The sequence below is a fragment of the Pan paniscus genome, chromosome 14, assembly GCF_029289425.2.
Source record: "Pan paniscus chromosome 14, NHGRI_mPanPan1-v2.0_pri, whole genome shotgun sequence".
NCBI lineage: Eukaryota > Metazoa > Chordata > Mammalia > Primates > Hominidae > Pan > Pan paniscus.
The window spans coordinates 70,830,304-70,843,455 of NC_073263.2; the positions used below are offsets into that span (position 1 = coordinate 70,830,304).

The 13,152-nt window shown below is 34.2% G+C and overlaps 1 long non-coding RNA gene across 1 annotated transcript in view; it reads left to right on the forward strand.

Annotated features, from left to right (window-relative positions):
• LOC130540718 (uncharacterized) overlaps positions 1-13,152 on the forward strand; it is a 101,432-nt gene that overhangs the window by 52,854 nt on the left and 35,426 nt on the right. Inside the window, exon 2 of the long non-coding RNA XR_008954711.1 lies at positions 1,572-1,696. This is a non-coding gene — a long non-coding RNA (uncharacterized LOC130540718). The remainder of the gene's footprint in view (positions 1-1,571; positions 1,697-13,152) is intronic.

Consider the following 13,152-nt stretch of genomic DNA (forward strand, 5'->3'; position numbering starts at 1 on the left):
TTTTTTTTTTTTCTGTATGAAAGCACTTTAATTTTATGCTGTTCTTGTTTCAAAGTGTTGTATACTGCACTCACAAATAACTATAACCACTTAGCATTCATCTGTCGACAAAACCACTCAGTGACTACAACAAGAACTATCCAATGAAACTCTCTTGCCCCTCTCTCACTTGCATTTATCTAACAAAAATCCAACATAATTCTTATACAACTCAGTATTCCCTAGGTCATAAAAAATTCCAGTTCATGTAAGTAATGTATTATGTATATAAAACAGGCATTTTTAATAATCAAAACACCCTTCTCAAGTTATTACTTGGTTATATTAAGAAAATATATTAAGAAAATTTTAATTTCCAAAAGAATGTTTTCCTTATGACTAGAAAAATTCTCTTCAGGTTTTCTAAAACAAAACCAAAATATTTAGCTGTGCAGCAGAATGGGAATACTCAAACAGTCTTGCAAGGGAAATTTAATTTTTACCCTTACATTGGTGCATTAGAAAATATTATTTGAGTAGTTCTGACAGAAAGAACCATATACCCTGGATAGAAAGAAGTGTCTCCCTTATTTTGTGTCTAGGAATTGATACCTTGCTGATTTTTTTTTATGAAGAATGAAACTTTCTTACCTTTGTTTAAGGAAGAATCATCTTCCTTTATTGATATGACTTGTAGTTAAACTAAGCAATGCACTTTTTCAACTACATTTTCCATCATAAGCTATTATGAATGAATAAAGTGAAAAATACTTGTGTGGAAGGATAGAAACAAGTATGACTGGAATATAGTGAAACCTTAAGATGAGAGAATGATCTAAGAGTGACTACTTTGGAAGATAATGTTGAGCAATCAGGCTAAGGAAAGGTCATGATTCAGAGCACAGGAGTGTGTGTGGCGGGAGGGAGGGTCAGAGTCCACACCAGCTAAATATCTAGTCTTCACCTGAGTGAAAATTATGTTATCACCTCTGCCCAGGGCTTGTAGCAGTAAATTCTCCTATCTCCATCTGGAAGTCATGATCATTGCTTGGTAGAAGACATCATTTATGGTTCATCACTATCTACATATAATATAAAAACATATCAAAATATGTGCTTTATATTATATGCTGCAGAGAACCTCCACCTCTCTCTGCAGCACAATGGTGAGAATATTCTGCACAAGTAGTTGTGTTGAGCTAAGTAAAGAGGCAAAATGAGAATGAAAGATCTCTGGCAAGTAAATCTTCAACAAGTTGTTGACAAATATAAGTATAAATAAGTACTCTAGATCAATCCATAAGTATAGAATAAGTACTTCATGTCATTCTCTAAACAAATACTTGAAAGTTTTATGTGTAATCACTATAGCAGTTTTTTATCCATGATATTTTCCTTTTATTTAATACTTTTTATTTCTCAAGTATCATCAATCTTTATCCATTTTAAATCTATGAGATTACATTGTACACATTATATTTCTTTTCTATATCTTTTTTCTCTATAGTCACATTTGTTATATTGTAACAGTAAATTTTCAACTTATTTTACAAAGCAATTAATAAACATTTATTTATGTGTTTGCTTTACAGCTTAACTAATGCTTGTGATGTTTAACGCCTGTCTTTTCAACTTGGTCTACTGAGTCTTCAATACTGGTGACTGAGCTGCTTGAAGTGAACTCTGGACAAGGTGGAGAGCATCTTCTTGATTTAAGGTCTGATAAAAACTAGCAGTCTTTCAATTTATCCAGTAAAATGGGTCAGAACAATACAACTATATGGTATATTTTGTTTCCAAAATTAAAAACGTCCTAACAATCACTGTGCTTCTATTTCAGCAGTAGTGGGTAAATGGAGCTACGATCTTTATTTTTTTTACCTTGGAAGAAATATCACACACATACATGTACACACAATGACTCCTTGAAACTTTATTTAGGAGGCAGACTCTGAGACTTATCTCTCTCAGCATTCAGAATGTGTAAGTCTTGCCAACTCATTCAGGATAGCTCCTTTTTTTCCCACCAGGTCTTGACATTATAAATGTTATAGACCAATACGCTATGTTTGAGAGTAGTGAAATGATCAGTGTCCCTCTGGATTAATTCGGACCTTTAATAGGAGAGTTGATGTAACACAGAGGTAAGAAAATGAGGGTCTACTGCTGTTCCTTGATAGATTTAATCAAATTACATCTGGTGCTTTCTCTTAAAGAATGGAGAAAAAGCCGTTAGCAGATGGAGAGTTGCATATCAGGGGATGCATTAATTTTCTCCGCAGTAATTTTTCAGGACACGTCTGTACAGACCAGTTAAGTAAGCTAAATATGGGTATGGTATGTACGCTTTTCAGGTGTTCAATAATAGCACTTATTTATGCAGCTCACCCAGAAATGTTGTATTGCTATCACTTTGCTCTTTTGTTAAGGAAGTTAAGTTCTAGAGGTTCCATTTCTCTCATTTTACTGTAGTAACACTTACGTCTAAGGTCAGGAAAACAAGATTGTATTTCTGTTAACTGTCAAATATATGTATATGAATAACGTATTCAGGATCTGAGAAAGTACTCATTGGTTAAATTGATGAATATAGAAAACCTGGCCAGGCGTGGTTTTCTATAGGCCAAGCCTATAATCCCAGCACTTTGGGAGGCCAAGGTGGGTGGATCACTTGAGATCAGGAGTTCAAGACCAGCCTGGCCAACATGGTGAAACCCTGTCCCTACTAAAAATAGAAAAATTAGCCAGGCATGGTGGTACACGCCTGCAATCCTAGCTACTTGGGAGGCTGAGGCAGGAGAATGCTTGAACCCAGGAGGTGGAGGTTGCAGTGAGCCAAGATCACACCACTGCACTCCAGCCTGGGCAACAGAGTGAGACTCCATTAAAAAAAAAAAGAAAGAAAGAAAGAAAGAAAAGAAAAGAAAACCCATGGTGAGATAGAGTCATTCCAACATGGACTTTGACTGGTGGACCACAGTGTTCATCTTCTGAATCATTACGGATTACTGATAGCTCAGATACAATGTGAAGTATTAACCAAATAACTGGAAATGTTTCTTCCTTGAGTGCATATTTACACAGTTAAATGGCCAAATCTTTCTTTAAGTGAGAAATTACATCACCTGTAGATGTCAGATGATGGTTCTTTGCTCCTGACACTCTAGGATCCCATCATCCTCACTAAAATTAATTAGCCACTTTCAATCATCTCACATATTTATTGTTGTGCTATAGGGAATAATCACTACAGTGTTTTAAATGATATATTTCTCAATCTCATTGTGAATTAAACAACTCCTTGGCCTACTGGATACATAATTATGAAAAAGTCATATATTATGAATTATATTTAACATTTATCTCTCTCCAAGTTTTGGAGTTTCTTTCAGTTTATAATACAAAGAATTTCAGGCATGACAATTTCAATAATCATAGATTAAGTTTGATTCTTGGTTCAATGTACTAACCAAGAAAAGATATGATACCATTCTCAGTGGTATCAACTAGGATATGTAATCCATAGTCTTTGTTAACTTTTCTCAAACTCTCATTTCCATAAGGTAATTCAATTTAATATTATGTTTATTTTCAACTAGTCTCATATACATTCCCCCATATTTTTTTTACTTCTGAAGATAAGCAAAATACTGTGTTATTTACTATGTAAAATTATTATTATTTTTTTTTGGTCAGATATTTTCTTGGCCATCAAGTGGCAGGTTGGAGTTTACTGGCTATGAGGAGTGATGGAAGTGAGAAGTAGGGAAACCTGGTATCTCCTGTGAGTGTCTGGTGAAGGCTTGACCTTAAGTGAGGCCATTACAAGATAAACAAGGATAGCCTTTCAAAGCAAAGACAGAAAAGCTTCTTATAATGAGAAGGAAGTCTCAGAGACTCTGAGAACATTGTGATATTCACCATTATTTAATTCCATCCAAATGTCCTCATTGCACTTTCCAGAGTCAAGTGTTTTCTTAACTAACTTTCAAATAAAATGTAGGTAACCAGGTAAAACTAAGCACTGAAAATCCACTGTAACTTAATCTGCAAGATAAGCTTCATTTTCACTATAAGGTTTTATCATAGCAGCTGTCATATCTAATAAAGCATCTCCTTCAACAGAAACTTCATTTTAGATGTAGAGATAATGAATTAATTCTTTTGTCACTGTATAATATGAAAAGTCAATATCCTATCTATAATGTACTCTTGATTCTCTTTCAACCTAACTATCCAGAAAACGAAACCCAATTTTCTATATTTTGCGTGCTGTTAAATAAATTTCTGATTCAATTATTCAGTTAAATAGAATACAGGTTAGAATAAAATCCATTTCAGCTAGCATAAAGATGGACAATTTATCTCATAGCTTTTGCTAGCTTACTAAATTATTTGGGTAGTTGAAAAACTTATTCTAGGCTGATCCCGGACTTCTAAAGCCACAGTTCTGCAATGGGTTTCCTTAGAAGCTGTTCCCTATCATAATCAGAAGCTGTAGAATTATTGGTGTAGAACCAATAATCACCCTACCAACTTTGGAGATTTCTGATAAAAATATTGCTTCCATATCCATGGTTTATGCTAGGGTTTGAATGCTTGTGTCTTCTTCAAAAATTTATAGTAGAACTCACCTTCCAATGCAATAGTGTTAAGCAGTGAGACATCTAGGAGATGTTCGAGTCATGAGGATGGAGACCTCATAAGTGGGATTATCGACCTTAGAGAAGGGCTGGAAGGAAATAGCTAGGCCCTTTTTTGCCCTTACACCATATGAGGATGCTGCAAGAAGGCTCTCGCCAAACTGTGAATGCTGGAGTCTTGATCCTGAATGTCCCAGCCTACCGAACTACAAGAGACACATTTCACTTGCTTACAAATTACCCAGTCTCAGGCATTTTGCTATAGCAGTACAAATGGACTAGGACAGCCTGTCTGCTATAATCAGAAAGAAGTTTTTGCTGAATTGGAGATCTACCAGAATTTTACTGCCTCTAGTTCAGTATGCAAAACGAATGCCCAGTTCCGTCCCTTTGCCCCATTTGACTACGTTCCAAATTTAAGTTTACTGTGAGTATATGTTATTGATGAAATCTTATGAGATTCTCTAATTGGCACCAAAAGTATAGTTTTTAGTGTTTCTGCCTCTTCATGTTAAGATAGGATGTTAAATGTTTGTCAAGTGATATAATTTTTAATATCGGCCATATTTTTAAGAATTTCCTTCCACCCACTGTTAGAGTCTTTTGAAATCTAGTTTTTATTATGCATTTGCCCTTTCTCTTTTACTTAAATTATTAGCCACACTTTTTCTGAAATTTTTGAATGGAGATGAGATTAAAACATATGATCAATTCTCTGTACTATTGCAAGGCTATTCCAGGATTGAAGGACTTTACTAAAATTGATGACCTTAAATTTCAAAAAGACTTTTTTGAACACATTTTATTTGTAATATGTGCTTTAGTTATTATACTAAATGCCCTAGAACTTGCTGCCCTATAAGCACTTTTGGGAAAGAATTATGCCAAATTTCAATATGTCAAGCTGTGATTAATCAACTTTATTCCCCCAAAGATTAAATTACTACTGCTAAAGGTCAATAAATGCTAATGATTGTTATCTGGCCTTACAGCTATGAACAGAATTCTTAAAAAATGATTTTAAAAAAGAAAAGTCATTTTGGAATAACTGATTAGAAAAGTCAACTAAATTTGTTACTTTTGTTGTGAAAACCTTTGTGGTTTATAACTCAACAGACAATTACTGAGTGTTCTTCATAGGATATTGTGCTGAAAAGTACAAAAATCATTCATACAGAATAAATGCTGGTCTGTATTTTCATTGAAACAGAATGAAAAGGAAATGAAACTTCACTCTTTTGTTCAACAATACCTATTAAGTACCCAGTATGTGAAGTATGTGGCTGGTATTTATATTCTGAGGAGTGTATATAAAGAAAGCTGTAGATGTCTCTGGAGTTTAAGTACAGTGGACTTTCCAAACACTTTGTTGTTAAATCCCATCAAAGTTATAGTATATATGAGAAGTTTGGTTTACTATTTTACAAATGAAGAAGACTCAAAAAAGTTAATATAGTCACAAAGTCATATAGAGAGTATTTTATCTCAAAATCTATATACTTCAAGAGCACCATATTGCTTACAATCTAAAAGGATAAAAAGACATGTGAGTAATGAATTTTACTATAGTGAGTAGATTGATAAACACATCAGTAGAAACAAAGTATTTTGGATCGCTAGAGAAGTGACCTGTTTTTAATGCAAAGATTTTTTTAGTATGAAAGAAAGTGGTGATTATAAAATTATCAGATCACTTTTGATAAGTACAGATTTATAGAAAAGCATATGCAAAGACACAATGATATATGGGTACAGTGCACATTAGGGGAACAGAATTTCTGTTAGAGGCTGCCTGGGGGAGCTAAAAGATAGCAATATGACTGGTGAATTGGGTTGGTTAATTATTGTGGATGACAGTCCTAGTATAAGATTCCCATCCAGAATCCCAGCACTCCAGGTTGTTGAATTGACAGGAAGAATGTCTATATAGGTTTCTAAGATTACTCAGTTTTCAAGCTTATGCTATAATCATTATTAAAATGACTAGTGCTAATAATGTCTCGTGCTAAAAAAGTGGCGAGAGACGAGAGCAGGCTGCATAAAGCAGCAAGCCCTTGATATGTGTTTATCACACTCTGAAGCCAAATATTTCCTCTAGTCACTGACACTCTCAACTTTTAGAACAACATAAGGCAAAAGCTGAACTGGAAGGTGACCACTATCAGGAATGGTATGTTAACAAGTAAGTGGTCATTGACTGCAAGATTTTAGGATGATATACTATGTGTAGATAACTAAAATGGTTCTTTATTCTGTAAAGCTATACCCAGATGATCATAATACTTCTATTTCAAATTGTCAGTGATGAGGGCTACACGCAATTGCCCGTGTCAACTGTCGAAACACACAAATCTACTTTCTTAATAACTAAAGTAAAAGCCTTTTTTTTGCTGATGAGTAAATTGCTGAGTTGACATATCCTACCAAAGTACACCCTGTGCTGAATGAATGTAGCTGCATTAATATCATTAATGTACACTACATGATCTGCTGTATTATCCCTCTATGACAAGCTTCCTATAAGAACCCAGTCAGTGAGGTATTTCAAACGAAAGATCTGGTGTAAACAACCCAAACATTTGTTGATGGGGAAATACCACAACTGCCTCAATTATAGCAACTCATGAAACAGCAGCAGGAAGACCACCAACCTTAACCTCTAAACAAGTAGAACAGACAGAGAACCAGAGCAGAAAACAGAGGATCAATACCTTTCAAAAATTAGATCATTATTTTAAAAACTTAAGTCCCCAGTAGATGAAAGTGGAAAGATAAGGGGAAGAGCTGCCTATGGACACCTGAGAAATGTGTTGGAATTAGTTTGCTAAGGCTGCCATAACAAAGTACCACACATTGGGTGGCTTTAAAAAAACGTATTTATTTTTTCTCATAATTCTGGAAGCTAGAAGTCTGGAATCAAGGTGTCAGCAAGACTGATTTCTTCTGGGGCCTTTGTCTTTGGTTTGTAAATGGTCGTGTTTTCCCTGTGCCTTCACATGGTTGTACATCTATAGTCAATTTTGTCCAAATTTTCTCCCTTTATGAGGATATCAGTTATACTGGATTAGGCCCCACCATAATGACATAATTTAAGTTTAACTACCTCCTTAAAAACCATATCTAGAAATATGGACATATTCTGATATATTGGGGTTTGAATTTTAATACATGAATTTAGGGAGGATGAAATTCAACCCATAACAATAGGTAAGGCATACTAGATGATATCACTATCCTCTGAAGAGGATAGTGACAGTTCAGTATTCATGGGAAATTAGATATGTGTATAGACGAGAAATATATAAAGAAAAAAAGAAAATTTTAAAATATATGTGTGTGTATATATATATATATTACTCAAACATATAGGACTTTAATGCTCTTAACTACAGCATTGATCATTTTTAAAGGCAAAACACTGTTATGGAAGTTGTTAAGCAGAAAGTTAAAACTCTAAAATTTGAGATATCTAAATAGAATTGAAGGATTTATTCAGAGAAGGCTGGAAACAGAAAATCTAGCCAAAATTCTGTTAATAGTTCATAAGAAGAATGATTAAGGAAAATCAGGACAGAAATAAAAAAATTGTAACAAAAATAAAACTTTCAAGAAACACTAAAGCTAAGAGCAGCAAAATTTGGAGTCCAACTGAATATTATGTATAAATGAAAAGGGAAACTAAAACTATTTTTATATTTTTAACCTGGAAGATTGAAAGTATTTTGATGCTGATAGTGACAACAGTAAGAAAAATAAGAAGTAGAAGAAAATACAATTCAAGACATTTCAATTTGCAGATGGAAATATGCAAATAGGTCAAAATTCATTAAACTCAAAATCAGGAGGTCAGAAGTAAAACTAGACTTGAAGTCATGCATATACAGAAAATAATGATGGTGGTGGGAATGAAGAAAGATCTTATGTGGATCATTTTGTAAACATGCTGAAAATATAATTTTATGAAATTTCTGTTTTAAGGATCAGATATATACCTACATATATATAAAACTTAGGAAAATATTATTAAATAAAAAAAAAATGAGTACTCAGAACCAAAACAGTAAGGATTTTAAGAAGCAGGACATTTGTTTTTCTCAAAAGGTCAAATAATATGAAGATATAAAAATTTGAATTTTCTAAGTTTGAAATTACAGTAGATTTTGGGACCCATTAATTTATTTCAAAGCATTTTCCCTAAAATATTAGACCCATAAGATGTTACACATAGATTATAAAGGAATAAATCCATATACAAATTGGTTTGAGAAAAGTTATAATCTATACCTTGCTTGGTGATTCACAATATGAATCATATTGGGATACACCATAACTGTTAAAAAATTATTCAATGACATTTGTTAAAGCTTAGTAACTAAGAGTTTATCCAGGACTATTGCAATAGGCACTGGGACCACTGCAATGGGATCTTGCAGTGGGGAAGGGACATTGAGCTCAACTCTGAATACAGCATGGAGAAGTAGGAATTTATAGTCAAGGAGCAGGTGGGGATTGGTGGATGAAAAATTGCTAAAAAGAAACATCGGGGTAAGGAGGATTCTGGCTGAATTGACTCAACAACATTCGTGCTGAAGCCAGGCCACAGTGATGACATCAAGTGAGGGATAGTGGTAAATGAAGAACCTAATCCAATATTGAAGATGATCAGATCTTGAGGATGGGTGGTTCTTGCTAAGCTAAATTGTCAGGGTTCTTTGCTAAAACTGGATTTTACAAGGAAGTGCACAGATGGGCTGGCCTACCAGAGGATTCAAAAACCTGATTCAAGTTTGCTCAAGCAAAGAATCTTTTTCAAAAATTTTCCCACAACAAAGAATGACATAGTATGAAAAACCCTATCCAAATGATATGAATAACATTACTTTTCCAACTTTACTTCCACTAATTCCTCAACTTACCGCTCATTCAATCCACTCGGTCCCCAGAGTTCCTCTCCTTCCCCAAACACACCAGGAATACTCTTGCATCTACACCTTTGTACCAGTTTTGGCCTCTGCCTGGAACTCCTATTACTCAAAAATCTAAGTACCCTACACTTTCATCTTCAAATCTCTGTTCAAACACTGTCTTCTCAGTAAGGCTGACCCTGCATCTTCCTTAGAATATAAACTATCCCTCAGCCCCAGTGCTGCCAATCTGTATGAACTACTTGTTTATTTTTTTATAGCCTTTAACACCTTCTAGCATACTATATACTTAACCTACAGTTATGGTGCTTATTGTTAACTTTTTGTCCTGTCTTACCAAAATGCGTGTTCCCCGAAGAAAGACATCTGTGTTTGCTTTGCCTACTGATTTATACCAAATCTCTGACAAAACTAGACACTCAATACATATTTGTTAACTTTAGTAATTCAGTTTTCACTTCATTTATTTTATTTTCAAGACAATTTAGTGTACATTTTTTTACTAGTTTATATGGAAAAGGTGGCAATTTTTATCTCCCATCTGGGTTGGCATGATCTGTGCTAAACATATTCTTGTTTCTTTGTTTGCTGTTACTTCTCCCTGTGGAAAGATGAATTTCCTAAAAAGACATTACAGGCTTACTTTTTCTTTTTTTTTTTTTTTTGTGGGAGGAAAACTGCAAAAGATTAAAGGGATCATTAATTTCTTAAGGAACAAAAAAACACATTAGAACCCAGAGCCATTCTTACCCATTATTTAGTATTTTTATACGTTTTAAATAACCTGGTGTCCTAAAATAATTGTGCAAAATTTCTCCATTTACATATTTATATCTCAGTAAAACAGCACAATGTAGGTTATTACTACTATAGCAGGAGACAACGCACTGGGATATTGGAGACTGATTAGTTGCTATGCTGTGCTTGTTAACATGCAGACCCTTGAGTGAAGATTACATTTGCATATTTCTTTTCTTGTCCAGGATGACACACATTTCTCTTTGCCTGCCTAATACTATTATCATGTTTGAACATCCTTGTCCTGGGAATTAATTTTACACAGGTCTTTCTGTTTGCTCCACTTTTTCACTCTATTTTTGATTTTTTTAAAATTTATGTTTATATAATTCTGTCATTACCTATTTAATTGTTCAAAGTAGCATTTTTTCTGTTTTTTTTTTTTTTAATGTTTTTAGTTTGGGTTTAACTCCTCAGAGAGAATATGCGTAGGATTTGTCCATGAGATGCTGTGCTTTTTTAAATATTTAAGACTTACATATTCTCTCTGCTCTATTTCATATAGCATGTTTATTAACCTTAACATTTAAAACTTGTCTATTTTTTTCCAAACACTCTCAACTCTCATTTCTACTCTAAGCAAATGCAACTATGCAGCTGTCATCAAACATAATACATATTAATCCAACAAGAGATTTGCTACATGAACAAAAAGGAAATGCCTCTGAACAGGATATATACATATAAATGCAAGTTTAAGATATATAATTGGGCCAGGCACAGTGGCTCAGGTCTGTAATCCCAAGACTTTGGGAGATCAAGGAAGGTGGACCACAAGGTCAGGAGTTCAAGACCAGCCTGGCCAACATGGTGAAACCCTGTCTCTACTCAAAATACAAAAATTAGCTGGGTGTGGTGGCATGCATCTGTAATCCCAGCTTGGGAGGCTGAGGGAGGAGAATCGCTTGAACCTGGGAGGTGGAGATTGCAGTGATCCGAGATCGTGCCACTGCACTCTAGCCTGGCGACAGAGTGAGACTTCACCTAAAAAAACAAAACAAACAAAAAAAAGATATATAATTGAAGGCTTACACTTTAATGAGAAAGTTTTCAAGGGAAGAAGAGGAAGGAAACAGAAAAGGAAAGTGAAAAAAACCCTCAAAAATAAGAAATGTGTCTAAAGGAAAGAAAATAATAAATAATAAATACAGGGTTAGAAGTTGATTTAATGGAATTCTGGCTCAGATTATGGAGTAAGATCACTCTGATATATTCTCTCTGTTCCCAACACATAATAGTGATAAGAAAATATAAGGGTAAAAATAGCAGTAACAAGAAGTCATGAATTCTCTGAAAAACAAGATAATTTGATCTTGTTTGATCTTTGATCAGAAAATTAAACATAAACTTGAAATAATACATAAAATCGAGGATACCAGTATGATTTTCTTTGGTTTTTGAGGCTGACAACGATGATTGGATTTTGATTCTTATAAGTCAGAGGGCACTAAAAATGTTCCACTTCAAAAGTCTATTCCCAAGGACAAAAGAGGAACAAAAAGACTTTCTGTCCACAGATATTTAGACTAGATTGAGAGATCTCAACAAGAGTCAATAATTCTGGAAGTAAACATAAGAAACAATGGTGAAGTTGCAGAAATCATTGCTTTAATTTCCCAGAGGATGCCTTAGATCCAAAAAGCACAGATCAAATACCAAAAGCTAAAAATAAATATACATATAGATCAAATATATAATAACTATGAAAGATCAAAAATAAAAAGAAAATCTTAAAGACTACCAGAAGAAAAAAGCAGATTATTTACTAATTATAATATTTAGCAGAGTATAGTCTTAATAATAGCAGCACATGTCAGGAACAATAGAGTTGTATCCATTTGTTGGGGGAAACCCTCTGCTCTGACTCTTTCCTCCCCATGAATTTCTTACTTTCTTAGCATTGAACACATAAGATTTTTTGTTTACTTAGTAAATATGTACTATGTATAAAATTCAGTTTCAACTATTTGAAAACAACAATGGCATCGAATTTATAATTTTGTGAGGCATAAATACGACCATTGAAGGGAGAGTGATATTTACATGTGAAACTTTAAGATAGTGAGTGACATCTACCTGTCAATATTATAGCCTAGCTGTTCTTGCCTTGCCCTTGCTTATGCTTTAGTGGTAGATGACAACTTGCTTTGAAGAGTTATCTCCCAAATTAGTAGGCATATAAAGAAATGCCAAGGTTGTGCTATACTTTCTACATGTCATGGAACATACAAATGTATACATATATATATGGCATATTCTTGTTCTGTTGTTTTGTTAATTTGCTGGACTCTCCCAAGAGGTAGTATATTCCTTGCATTTATAAACCCGATTTATTTGTGACTATGGTGGAGGAAATCCATAAAGCAGTTAGTCTTAAAGTATAGCCTTTAAATTACCTGCACCTGAAACATCTGCATATTGAAAGTTTGAGTCTCACTACCAGGCAAAAATCCATGAACAGCAGAGAAGCTTGTTTATGTCCAAGTGACTACAGAACTGGTAGTAGAATAAAATAGTTATTAATACCAGCAAGTCTCATGAGATCTGATGGTTCTACAAGGGCGAGTTTCCCTGCACAAGCTCTCCTTTTGCTTGCTGCCATCCATGTAAGCTGTGAGTTGCTCCTCCTAGCCTTTTGCCATGATTGTGAGGCTTCCCCAGCCACGTGGAACTGTAAGTCCATTAAAGTCTTTTCCATATATAAATTAGCCAGTCTTGGGTATGTCTTTATCAGCAGCATGAAAATGGACTAATACAGCCCCTAAAAGTTCTGCATATTTATTCTTTATTTTGATATGAGTATTTTG